The sequence below is a fragment of the Giraffa tippelskirchi genome, chromosome 10 (genome assembly GCF_054371585.1).
Source record: "Giraffa tippelskirchi isolate mGirTip1 chromosome 10, T2T-mGirTip1v1.2.pri, whole genome shotgun sequence".
Classification (NCBI taxonomy): Eukaryota; Metazoa; Chordata; class Mammalia; order Artiodactyla; family Giraffidae; genus Giraffa; species Giraffa tippelskirchi.
Window position 1 is genome coordinate 146,572,948 of NC_137284.1, and position 13,388 is coordinate 146,586,335.

At 45.6% G+C, this 13,388-nt stretch overlaps 1 protein-coding gene across 4 annotated transcripts in view; it reads right to left on the reverse strand.

Annotated features, from left to right (window-relative positions):
• Positions 1 to 13,388, reverse strand: part of HIPK2 (homeodomain interacting protein kinase 2) — a 199,866-nt gene that overhangs the window by 185,910 nt on the left and 568 nt on the right. The window lies entirely within an intron of this gene.

Sequence of the window (13,388 nt, forward strand, 5' to 3'; positions counted from 1 at the left end):
AGGCTGAGATGTGTCTTACAGAAAAATACACGCGTTAGGTAAGCTTCATTCCAGCATGGATTATAGTGTTGCAGGCTGCAAGTTCAACGCTAATCAATCAACAGTATGTATTAAAGAAGGTGTCATTAAACAAAAACACACGTAAAACACAAGGTTCTGTAGTGATCAGCTGATGAAAATATGACCAGAGGCTCACAGGAAGCCAATCCTAGGGGCAGTGGTTCATTGACCCCTAACGTGGCACCTGCAGTGACTGCATAGAATGTAACCACAGTGAAAAACAAGAATGGCTGTACTGGGGAGGCAAAAATCAATACAATTCAGTGATGGATTAAATATAAAGTAAAATAAAGTGGAGGATGACTCTCCGGTTTCTGACCCGAACTACTGGGTAGAAGGAGATGCTGTTTATGGAAATAAAGATTTCTGGGCAAAGTACACACTTCGGGTGGTTGATCAAGATTTTTCTCTTTTACACGTTAAGTCTGAGATGCTTGTGAGACATCCAAATAGAGATGTCGTGTAGATTGTTCGCTTTGTGTCTTTGGAGCTCAAAAAAGAAGTCTAGGTAAAGATGCAACTCTGGTAGTCACTGAGACACAGAGATGGTGTGTGAAAGCCCTTGGGGATGGTTATGTCCCCCAAGAGCAGGAGGAACTCTGTGCCTTCCTGAATTAGCCGGCAGGTGAACTTACATCTTTATCAAGGTGGTTTGATTTGTTTAATATAAAAACACTTAGGGGAGGAAATTAGGTTAACCTGGTGGTCTGTATCTTTGTTGTTGTTGTTTAGCTGCTAAATCGTGTTCCACTCTTTGTGACCTCATGGACTGTAGCCTGCCAGGCTCCTCTGTCCATGGCCTTTTCCAGGCAAGAATACTGGAGTGGGTTGCCATTTCATCCTCCAGGGGGATATTCCTCACCCAGGAATCGAACCTGCGTCTCCTGCACTGCAGGCAAATTCTTTACCACTGAGCCACCAGGAAAGTGTGGTCTATATCTAGAACCAGATAAATGGTCATACCCCAAGACCTAATAACGCTTCTTTGAAGAACCGATCCTAAAACCTAGACACCCCTTAGTGTTACCCTGAGTGACACTGAGAAGTGATTCAGGATAGAAGAACCAGAAACAGCTTTAACGTCTGGGGAATGTTACACTACCAAAACTACCAATATTTTCCTCTGTGATTTCTTTGACAGATTCTAAACTTAGAAATGTCAACCCCTCTGGAGGTTTAATAAATACTACTTCTGTTTCCTCCCAGCTTTCTTTAAAAATGTACTTTTTTTTAACCCATTGATAAATTTTACCTTTCTCCACGAACACGCAGGTTGCTTCAGGGTAGGGGCGCGCATCTGTTTCACTCATTGCTTCATGCCTCACACCCAGAGCAATCCCTGGCTTCCTGAATGCGCTTGACAGACTTTTGTTGAATTTAACATTTTAATCACACAGAATTTATGTTGGTATAATGATGTGAGGTGATAACATCCGTTGAGACTTTTCAAACTGCTATCACGTGGTCCCGTCCCCATTCGCTAAATCAGGTTTCCTTTTCCCGACTGCTTAGTGGAAACTCCTTCGTCATCTATTAAATGCTCCCGGACAACAGGGCCTTAAATCTGGAGCACCTATTCTGCCCGCTGATGGGCCTGTCAAGTTTCGTGCCAAATCTGAAGCTTTATGGTTTGGCCTAAGACATGGCAGAGCTGGTCCTTCCACTGCTCTTATCTTTCAGACCTGACTATTCTACGCCTGCCACCCTCTCTTTCAAGAAGACCAAAAGGAATCAGTGTTTCCAATTTTAAAACATTTATTCAGGTTCTGATTGAAACAAAGAAAATTTATATGTGGGGGCAGAACCAACATATTTACAAATTTCTCTCATCAAGGAAGGGGTTGGAAGGACTTTCTGCTTTGCAGCTAGAGCCTAGTGGGCAGGGGCAGGAGGAGCCGGGGACGGGGGTAACCTCAGCTCAGCCACCTGGGAGCGGCTGAACCTTCCAGTACCTCTGGAATATAACATAGCGGGGACAAACCTACCCTGCTGCATTACCACAAGGAAACAACGATTTAATAGAACTGAAGCCTGCGAACAGAACTGGAACTTCCAAGGGCTCTGTAAGTATTAGCTGTCATCATCTTTCCATAACTTTTTTTCTTAGAGGTCTCAGTGAGATTAACCTTATATCTCTGTTTTAGCTGCTCAAATGGGCTCATGGCTTGGCTGCCCCGAACTATACCCTCCTCCACGGCAGCTACCGGACTAAGAGCTTGACACTCACCATCACATTTGCTCCTAATGGATGGAGAGGAGGCGAATGGGACAGCAGAGAGGGGATGGGTGTCGGGAACAAGTGTTTGTGACTTCAATGCTCTAGCACCATCAGCCCCCACCGTGGCCGTCCCTGCTCCAAGAAGGATCCCAGATCCTTCCTGTTGGGGGTTAAGTGTGGAGCTCCCTGCTGTATGCTGCAGCCCCCCATCTGCCTCATGTGGAACTGGGTGGCTGGCCGGTCAAGCCAAGAACACACTCCAGTGTCAGAAGGGCTCCCGCCCTGGCTTATGAGATCCTGGACAGGTTAGTTAGTCTCTCTAAGCCTCAATTTCCTCTTCTGTAAATGGAGAAAAAAATCATAGTGCTGTTTATGTCGATTAATAATAATATATTGTTACTGGGAGACATACCTGCCCATTCAATTCTGGGGTCCCAGCACTAAACTAGAAGAACTACAGATTGGCCAGCTCTGGGGAGAGAAGAGAAAGTAGCCCCTGCGTGTACAGACGGGTCCTGGAGAAGATGGAGCCTCATCCCTCCTGGAGTTGAGGCAGGAAGGCTGGAGGCTGGAGGCTGTCTCAGCTAGGAAGGGCATCAGAGCTGCAGTAATGCCCTGTCAGGTCTCTCTGACTCCCACCCACCCAAGCCAAGTCTCCATCAAAGCAACTACCATCTGACTTTAAATACACACTGATTTCTCATTCTGAGTGCATTCCTCTAAAATTGGGGTTCTCAATTAGAAATGCAAATTCCCGAGCCCCACCCCAGACCTGCTGAAACAGAAACTGTGAGGGTGGGGCCCCGTGATCTGTTTTAACAGGCCCTCCAGGTGACTGACATGTTCCAAAGCTGGAGGAGCACTTCTCCCAAACAGCTCCCCGACACAAATGCTCCCCAGAGAGAGGCCCACTGTCCTGCTCTTGGACCCTGACACCTGCAGGAGTGTAACGAGGTGGACACTCGGCCAAGATACACAGAGTCAGGGAGGGAAGGAGCCCAGCTGGCTGAGGGCAGGTGAGTCAGGGATGGGAGGAGCCCAGCCGGCTGTGGGCAGGTGAGTGGAAAATAATAAGCAGGTGGCAGCAAAGGGGTGAGATGACATCAAAGGGGAGGACAGAAGGAGGAGCGGCTGCGTGTGTCAGTGGCAGAGACGGACAAGACATAAGAGCTGCAGGACGCACTGGGCTCTCTGGTGAGTTTCACTGTGGTAGGAACGGACTTTCCACAGCCAAGAACAGGAAATGGGCAGTTTCATCAACCCTGCTTTATGGAGCAATCCTAAGTAGAAGATCAAGGTGGAGGAGGGAATGAAAGGAGCAGGGCATCCAGTGAAATAATTGGCAGCCAGGACTCTGTATAAACAGGAAACATTGTCGAGTCGCCTTTGTTGCCCAATAAGCATGGCTCTCACAACAGGGCAGCCGGGGCTCAAGCCCTGAACCCTATACTCTGCAGGCCTCAGCCACACCTCTCCCCAAGGACAGGGGTGTCCCCAGGTTCCCCGGGTGCACTCCCAGACCATGCTTTGGGTCTCTGGTAACCCCTGCCCAAAAGGCCTCGTGCCTACTTGCAGGCCTTCCCAGGGAAGGTCCCTTCCCCAGGCAGGGGACCAAGCAGGTGGCCAGGAAGCACCCCGAGGTCCAAGGGGAGGTGGAGGTGGTCGTAGGCTGGACACACAACCCAGGAACTGGTGGGCTGCAGGCCACCCTGCACCATCACCCCAAGATTCACCAATGTCAAGTCAAGCCGACCCTCTGTGTGAAAGTCTGTGTTCAAATACTACAAAGGGTTACTCGTCAGGATGGAAGAGCTCCAAGAGAGGTGGGGAGCAGCACAAGACAGAAGGCCACCCCAACAGGATTCAGTCTGGGGTGAGAATGGCATGCCTGACAACAGGGACAGGGGTCAAGTTTTGATCAGGCCAAAGGGAAAGGATGACTTGAAGCTCTATCTTAGGAAACCAGTAATTTTTAAAATCAATTAATTTTTAAAATTTTATTCTGCATGTGGCACAGCTTGAGGGATCTTAGTTCCTTAAGCAGGGATCAGACCCAGGCCCTCAGCAGCAAAAGTCCAGAGTCCTAACCATTGGACCCCAGGGGAATCCCCAATATTTATTTTTTTTTAAGCCACTTCATGACCGAAAAGTGCTCTGAGGTTCTGTGAAACCTATCACAATTGTATTGGTTTCTCTTCTGTGATTTTGTGTGTGTGTGTGTTTTTGTTAATAAGTAGCTCGAGGTGTCAAGCTGAGAACTTGCTCAGGGAAACAGAAGGAATGACTTCCTGACAGAAGGCACTTTACACACTGGTGCTGAAGGCACATGGCCTTGCTTTCCTGGGACAGTGGGGAACAGCCCTCTGGGATGGGCTCAGGGAGGCACTGTGGGGGGCAGGGCACCCAGGGGGACTGGAGCCCAGGACCCCCCCTCTGGATTTGGGGAGAAGGTTCGTGGTTCTGACAGCCCTGTGGGAACCATCCCCGTGGAGCTCCCATGGGCTGTGCAGCCCAGCGAAGCCTCACTCAGTGGCCGATATCCTGGAGTTCCTGTGCCCACGGCCGGGGGAGCGCGGTGAGGGGGCGCCTCGCTCTGCCGAGACGATGCCGAGGCAGCCTCTTCTCACTGCTCAGTTTCCTCAAGTATCTAAAGTGGATACAAGTGTGTGAAGACTTCCCTGGGGTTATACTGTGACCCAGTAAGATTCTGAAATACTGTGATGCCAGTGTAGACTGTGAGAGAGCCTATAAAAAGAAGAGATTCTTTAGAAAGACAGAATAAAGTCACCCCATGGCATCTGAGGAATATTGGTTCCAGGAGCCCTGTGGATACCAAACTCCTTGGACGCGCCAGTCCTTTATGTAAAAATATGTAGCATTTGCACATAAATTACATTCATCCGCTTGTGTGCTATAAGTCAGCTCTAGATTACTTACAACATCTAATACAACGTAACTGTTATGGAGATAGTGGCTAGGAGCACAACAAACTCAAGCTTTGCTTTTTGGAACTTTCCGCAATTTTTTTTCCCAAATATGTCCAATCCGTGGTTGGTTGACTCCATGGATGTACAAGCTGTGGATATAGTGGGCAGACTGTAAATATCACGGTACTGCTAACACCAGCAAGCTTCCCTGGTCCCAGATCACCACCATATGGGCTGGGGAGGAACGTGGAAAGGAATAAATATTCACTGAAGCCTCAGGTCAGGCATGCTGCTTGGTGCTCTACCTCGCTCTCCTGTGTGACCCCGACAGCAACCCAGGTCCATCACCACCGTGCACACACCTTCCCCCGCACCACATGGCTCACCCTCCGGCTGCCTCACCCCCTCTGTTTATACCCAGGCCAGGAAAAATTACCTTGTTCAAGAATCATTTCGATTATATTAGTCCCCTTCTCTGCACCATAAAGTGCCTCTCGAATTAGCACCCGTTTTAAAAAGCCTTTGGACAACTGATCCCAAACACTTACCGATCTCGTGTGCTGGTCTATTTTGTGCTTACCACTCTAGCCAAGCAAAAATGACTTCGCAAATGAATTCCATTAGGCCCTCTGCTTGTTCACCTGGTTACGCCAGCACAAGGGATCTGACGGCTTCCGCTGTCACTCCGGGTAGGACAACCTCACTTATCTGACATCTTTGGAAATAAGGTCGAGCCACAGAACTGATCTATATGAATTAATTTCCCCTCTTCCAGGAACTTAACCCTTTAAGAGGCCTTAAATCCTTTTGCGGGAATAAGTCATGGAACAATTAAATGAAAGAGTTTCTTTTTTTATAACTATTTTCTAATGGAAACATTTCTGTAACACATTAGAGACATTCCCAGTCTCACTTAACAGAACATAACGATCATGGATGAACCTCTTCCTGACAGTGCAGGTCATACTCATTAATGAGTAATGGTGATCACAGGTGTGCTGGAGCTGAAAATGTACCTGTTTCAGCCGTGTAAGCTCCCACCAGCCCCACCTACCATTACAAATTTCCTTGAAATTCACTTTCCTGCAGAAACTCCTTCTATCAGCCTGGATTCTAGTGTGTAGTGGACACAGAACTCTGGAGGGTGTAACTTGCTGCCTTTCTACAATTTCTGCAAAATTTCAAGAACTTACACACTGCTTTATTTGGGTCAGAGCTCTATTAATTCTTCATTAGAGGAAAAAAAAAATCAAAATTCCACAACTACCAACAAACCAGAGTTTTCCCAATTGTTTTACCATGTGACTTTTGAAAGGACTCCAGACACACGTATCATTAAACTCTGCTTCTTTGATGCTATGAAACTAGAAGTTCTCTATAGAACTGACATGATGGATCACTTTTATTATGTAAGTCCTTGGAAAATCAGCCCTTTATATTCAACTCCATAGGTTGAATCAAAGAGTAATATTGATATAGAGGAAAATGGTACAAATATAGGGGGGAAAAAAACTTACTGCAGCATCAGGATGCAGTCTGTAACTACGTAAATCCAAAGTGCCATAACCCAATGTTATGGCAGGTTCCAAAACGATCTTTCACTGAGGACAGACAGCACAACCTGGGGAGAAAATCCCTTGTCCACTCACATATTAAACCACATTCTTTCTGTGACAATGAAGGTTTTATGAAGTTTACAGAATTAGCACATGCAAGAGTCAATCAATCTTAATTCTGCTTAAGCACAGTGGCATTTAATTAATAAGAACCTACTAGAGCAAAAGAAGTTAGGCAAGAATTGCTAAAACAGACCACTTTCAAAAATACTACAAATCTCTTCAACGCTGTGTTTAGAAATAAGTGGCTGGAAAACCACACTATTATTTTGCAGTTTTAAAAGCCTGCTGCTTTTTTAAAAATTGGCAATTATTTCAGTAGCTTACTTTCTAATGGTAAAGTCACCCATCAGAAAATCGCAAATTGAATGACGCTGCCCATCACATTTTTTGTCTTTTCCATTGGCCCTAGACCAAAGATGGAGGGATACGGGCTACAAGTCTGACTTGTAGCCAGTGTCATGAACACCTCACTGACTTGTTGTAGAGAACCTGGAAAAACAGGTATGGCTTTGGCTGACTCAGAATCTCTAAAGAATCTGACAAGTGTCCTTTCTAAACCTGAATGAACCAATATTGCACCAAATTGTCAAGATTCTTCTGAGCCCTCTCTCCTCTTATTTCGAGAGTAGTTCAACTTTATTTTTTTTTTTTAATGACTTATGTCAGTTGCATTCTATATGTAGGATCTGTTAAGTAAGGTTCTAGAGAGCTAAAAACAGAAGGGTGAAATTCAAAGGGTCAAGCAGAAGATGGCCTTGTTGGGGTGAGGGATACTTAGGCACAAGTACATACAAGAAAAATAAACTCAGAACCGAGGGGAGAGCAAGCTAATTAACCAGTCCAGGGCTGGGGTGATGTAAGTTATTACTTAGATATATTAAAGGGAAGTGTCAATTCAACAAGTATTTATGAAGCACCTACTAGGTTTAGTGACTGCATGTCTACTACAGGGGATACAACGAAGACTCAGACCTGCTTCTTGCCCTCCAGGGGCTCTCCAGGAGGCAAAAACCCTGAAGTAAGGGGACCCTTATTACAGAACTGTGTCCAGCTTTGATCACCACCATTTTTTCTGGTTTTGTGGAGAAATGAGCGCTTTCAGAGGGAGAGGACCCCAAACAGGCTCTGTGAGCAAAAAGCAACAGTAACTCAGTTATTGCCTGCAAGTACATGAAAGGTTTCAGAAAAAGGAACTGAGTAAAAGAACAGGTTTGAATGACAGAAGGCACGATCACAGGCCGACCCAAGAGTTTCTTGACGATCATATTAACAGAATAATGGAATTGGTCACTGAGGGAGTTCCTAGGGTGGCCTTTTCCTGGAAAAAAAATTTTGCGGGTGAACAGACAATTCCGAGTCACGGCCATTCACCTTCCTGAATGCAAGAGAGTGAACTCATTTCTCCCGAGGTCCTCTCCTGTTCTGAGCTCCATGTTCCCGCGAGGCGGAGTTGGTCTTCTTCTTCCACAACTTCCTTCCCTGAGAGATCTACAGAGTGACCACCCTATCTATATCCCCACCAATAAGTATCACAAAGCTACCTGGAATTAAGGATCTCAGCCAGGCAGCAAAGTCAGGAATTCATTCTCCGACAGCCACATAAGATGAATAGGTCCACTGGTAATAGAGCTGGGGACGCCAAATGCCAGAAACAGAAAGTCTCCAAGCGGCATGTGCAAACCAGAAATGTGGTGCATTTACAAAGGTATAAAATGTAAGCAATGAAAGAGGAAGATGAAATCTTCTGCAAATTAGAGATGGTAATTTCCAAGGAAATTTCTAAGGAGATTTGTAATAGGTATTTTCTGCATTCAGAAATAATTTTTTGATTCCAAAGAAAGACAATCTTTCAAGAGAAAATAAAGAAATGGGGGGGGGTCTTCCTTTTATGCCTTGAGAAACATGAGCATGTAAGAATTAAGAACCGGTTAAAGTTCTTGAAGGCACACACATAAAGGTATTCTGTCTTGAGTCAGACCACGGTTCAGCTCTTGCTTAGTTTTGATTTTCACTTCCCATCCCCCCTAACTCAAGGACAGGAACCCCATACAAATGTCTGTGAAATGGATGTTCTAAAGATGTGCCCTGTCTATAAAGTGAGGGTGAAGGTAGCTACTTTGTGGGTCTGTGAGGAGGACAAGTGGGTCAATGTAGGTAGAGGGTATGCCACAAACTAAGCCACAATTATTACCATGAACTTCAGGCATCGTGGCTTCTTTTAGAGGAAAAATAAAAACCTTACTATATTCCAGGTTTTCCATTTTCTTTCTCTGCCTCCAATCCTCACCCCTCCCAATGCAATACTGCCACACGAAATGGAACTATTATGATTTGGGGCCTTTTAAGTTCATGCTTCATTGGATGTTATATAACATCTGCTGGCATTATTCTGAAACTCGCTTTTGACAGCAACCTGAAGAGCTTGAATTGTCATCGTAAGACCACCAGAAAGCACTGGCAAATGACATGTTCAGAGAACAATAAAAAATGTTCACGTATCACACCCTTTTGAGCGTCGCTACTTTGTTCCACTCAAAGGTGGTTCCTTCAAGATCAGTCTCTACGGAAGGAAGGAAGAAATAAAGAAACAAAAAATAAAATATGAAGAATAGGAGCAGCTGCAACTTGCAGAAAGCACCAAAAAAATTTTCTGTAGGCAAATCACGTTAGATGCATGGATCTAGTCCCTGGCTTGCGGTCGGGTGGTTGTCTCCCCTCTGAGGAGGCCCTTGGTAAGTAAGCCACCTCGGGGTGCTCCCTTTCCTGGCTGGCCGTCTGGGTTACCAATGGATCCTGATAAAGGGCAAAGATTATCTTTCACACTTTGGGATATTTTCCCAGAGGCACAGCTGCAGCCCCTGAAACTCAGTTCGAATGGTTTGTTGCTTCATTTTTAGAGTGGCAGAGAATGTGCCATGGGAGAAGAGAAATCCTCTACCTGAAACCAGCAGAAGCTCAGTGGGAATAAAGACTCTGGAAACGTCACAGAGAGGGTCAAAAGAGGCTCTTTCTTCCCTGGCCATAGGGGGCTTATTGTTGCTGGTGCCCAAACTGGAAAAGGAATGGCAGGAGATTAATAATTGAAATGTTGCTATTATTGGTTTTCTAAATTATTTGTGGCTTACTCTTTCCCTGGAGTCATCATGCCTGTAAGCAGCTCAAAAGATAGAGGGATTTAACATGTTCTGAGAAAAAGCCTACTACAGCCCGACGCTTTACATATACTTGTTTCTAATGGAGCCCTGGAACAATCAAATAAGGCTTTGAAAAGAAGAAGAAAAAAAAAAGCTCAGAGAAGTTAAGTAACATGTCCAAAGCCATACAGCTAGAGTCAAAGCCCAGGTTTCTCTGATTTGAGTATTGTACCACACTGTCCAGGATCAGGGATTAAAATTAATTATTGAGCCTTGATTCACTTCTCAAATGTGGTAAGAATGAAAACAATATTTATACTTACTCATTTTTAAAAATATAAAACATAAACACAGGAAAAGATATTTCTGAACATGTGTCATCAAATTCTTTTAATGGAAGATGATTCAGAATCCATTTCTTGGTAGGTGTCTTCAGGCCCATCTGATGACAGACTTCGATGTTACAGTTTGGGGAAGTCTGACTGTATGAGCCAACACTAGTGGACAAGGCACAGCCCAGGGAGAGTAGAACACAATTTAGGGTCCTCTAATTTAGCACCTGTGGCACTGGAAACCTTTGTGGTTGGCCTCTGCACTACATGTTGGAAAAAGCCTTGCTAAGCAAGTTGATGGAGTAAACATAACTGCAAGGAGAATGTTTAACCTTCTAAAGAAAATAAACCTTTTTAAAGAAGTTTAACTTGATCAGTACCAAGCCATTGAAAACTAATATGCTATTTGGAAATCTATCCTTAAAAGCAGGTTGTGGGAGGCTGATCACACTTTCCTACCCGTTAATTTGTATTATCAAACATACCCTGTTTCAAACAGATCACTTCTCTCTAAATACCTGGCAGCTCAGAACAGCATGCTCCACTAATGCACTCAGGCCTTTACATCAAATCCTAGCCTGGGGCAATTGTAACCTATTTAAATAAATGAGCATACCCCTGAATTCTGGCTGAAATGCCTCACCTGTCATTATCCTTCTCCTGAAAAGAATCCAGAGTTCAATCTTTTAGTAGGGTGAAAACTATCAGAAATTGCTCTTGAAGAATTCCACAGGAAAAGCCCTGCTCCTCTGGGATACACACAAGGAGTCCATGTGCTCCGACTGGGATGTGGTAAAAATCAGATTCGCTAAATCCAGGGGGCGTTGCCAAAGGAGGGAAAGAGGAGGTCACTTAAGTCTAAGAGGCACTCATCGCAGGAAGTGAACGTGGGTTCCACAATGCAACGCCTGATTAGAGGGGTCACCTGTCTGCTTTAGAGCATGACCAACAGTTGCTTTCAAAAAAGACCCAGGCCTGAGCTCGGGTGGTGATGCTGGACTGGTTCACAAGGGGTGAGGAGGAAGAGAAGAATCACAAAGATTCGAAGAAACTCTCGCAGAATCAAAGGGCACAATGCACAGGCATGATCAAGAGAGCACGCACACAAGACTGAGGGGCCCGGGGGTGGCAGAAGTGACCACGTAGGTCAGCTGGGACACAGAAGGCCGGCTTGCAAATAAAAAACGTGCGCGCGAGACCTTTGAGATCTGAGATTATGCTTAAACCACAACGTCTTACACACCCACAGGTCTTTATCTGGTGTCATGTGCTAAAAGAGCACTGTAGGAAGAACCAGAGTGCCAAGTCTTCGCTGCAGGGGGATGGCCTACATTCTGTATGGATTTAGAATGAAAAGAACAGGAGGGGAACGGCACAGTTCCCAGGGTGGCTTTCTACAAAGTTGACAAAATACATCCCAACCCACATAACCCAGCCCCTTGAGAAAGGGAAAGCAGCCTGTTTTACTATAGTTCTGAATTCAATGCCAAGTTCCTTCTCCAATGCTCACCCGGAGTGTCCAGCAGAGGGAGTCTCAAAGAGGTACTTAATAAAGAGAAAATTGTTTCATTTTAACACTCCATAGACAGTGGGAGCATTGACTGTAGCCCCCTCCCAGAGACTCAGAGAAACAATGAATGCCGGACTGGGTGCTCCTAGTATGTTCACAGAGCCACCGGGCTCGCTCCATTCTGTGTGGTGGAGTGATCAGAAATTTTGTTTTGTTTTGTTGAATGGTTTAAATGGACCTTGTGTTCTTCAGAATCAAAGAGGAAAGCCCCTGGAATAACATCTCTCTGTTGCCTTCTAAACAGGCCCCTTTGTTTCTAAGAGAGTCTGAAAAAAAATATTTACAGTCCATAGGTTATTTACAGCCTCGTTACCCAGGGCCTGACTGGTAACTTTATTCCATCCAGAAACCTAATTCATTTGGAGCTCTGGAACTAATAACAGATTTTCTTTTCAGATAAGTTTTTTTTTTTTAATCTGCCTTTATAACAGAGATAAAACTATTAACGCGTTCCCTGTCTCACTGGCCATGACTGTTCTCCGGATTTATAGAGGATTAAAACCTCGCCCCTCCTCTCCATTCCGCACAAACCCTTGCCTCTTCTCATTTGCTATTTCATCCACAGGATATCTGAACAAAACCGAAAGAAAGCCAGATGGACTGACGCTCAAAGTATGTAAAGGCTGTTACTTCAATGATTTCATGAGAAAGACATTTTCACGAGGAAAATGACTGAAAAAAAAAAATCAGACACCCTTTGGTTCAAAATCCCTCCTACTACAAGCACACACACACACACACACACACAAAAACACATCTAAGTGTAAAAACTTAGTTGATTCCGGCTTGATTTCTGGCTGGAAACTGACAGAACTGACTGAAGAGAAACGAAAGAGAGAGGGACTGCAGGGGAAACGGAGTATTTTTGCCTTCCGTTCCTGTCTTTCTTCCTAAAGACAGACGAGAAAAAGGACCCAGCGCCAGGTGAAGGCGCACCGCGCAGGTTTACCCCGACCGACCGAGACCAGCGTCTTGGCAGCCTCCCCGACTGGAAAACCTAAACTACATTTTCCCATACATACGCTAATGCGGGGAGATTTTCGCCTATTTCATTGTTCTGCCTGGCTCCGAAATGGACTTTTCCTCTCTGCCCCCCTCTTATCACCTAGCCCCTCACATTCCGATCCGACAGCCCCCCAAAATCGGAGGCTGGCGAAGAATAAAGGAGTGTGTGTGTGTGTGTTGGGGGGTGGGGGGAGGAGTGGAGGGAAAAGGGAAGGGAGCTGGGAGGACGGAGAGTGGAAACAGATCACCCTAAAGGTAATTTTCTTTAGGGGGGGGGTGGAGATGGAAAGCTACACCGCATCACCTTTATTTCTTACAAATAAATAAAAAGCACCGTCACGGGTCTGTCTTTTTCCTGGCGCCCCCTCCCACCCAATTTCTTTTCTTCGGCCAGTAGCCCACCCTCGCACACCCCCCCACCCCACCCCCCGCCTCTTTCTCCACCCTGGAAATAAGATCTGTTTGATTCCGGATCCCGGCCGATCGCCGGGCGACGGAGGGGGTGGCGGGGAGGGGGGCGGGC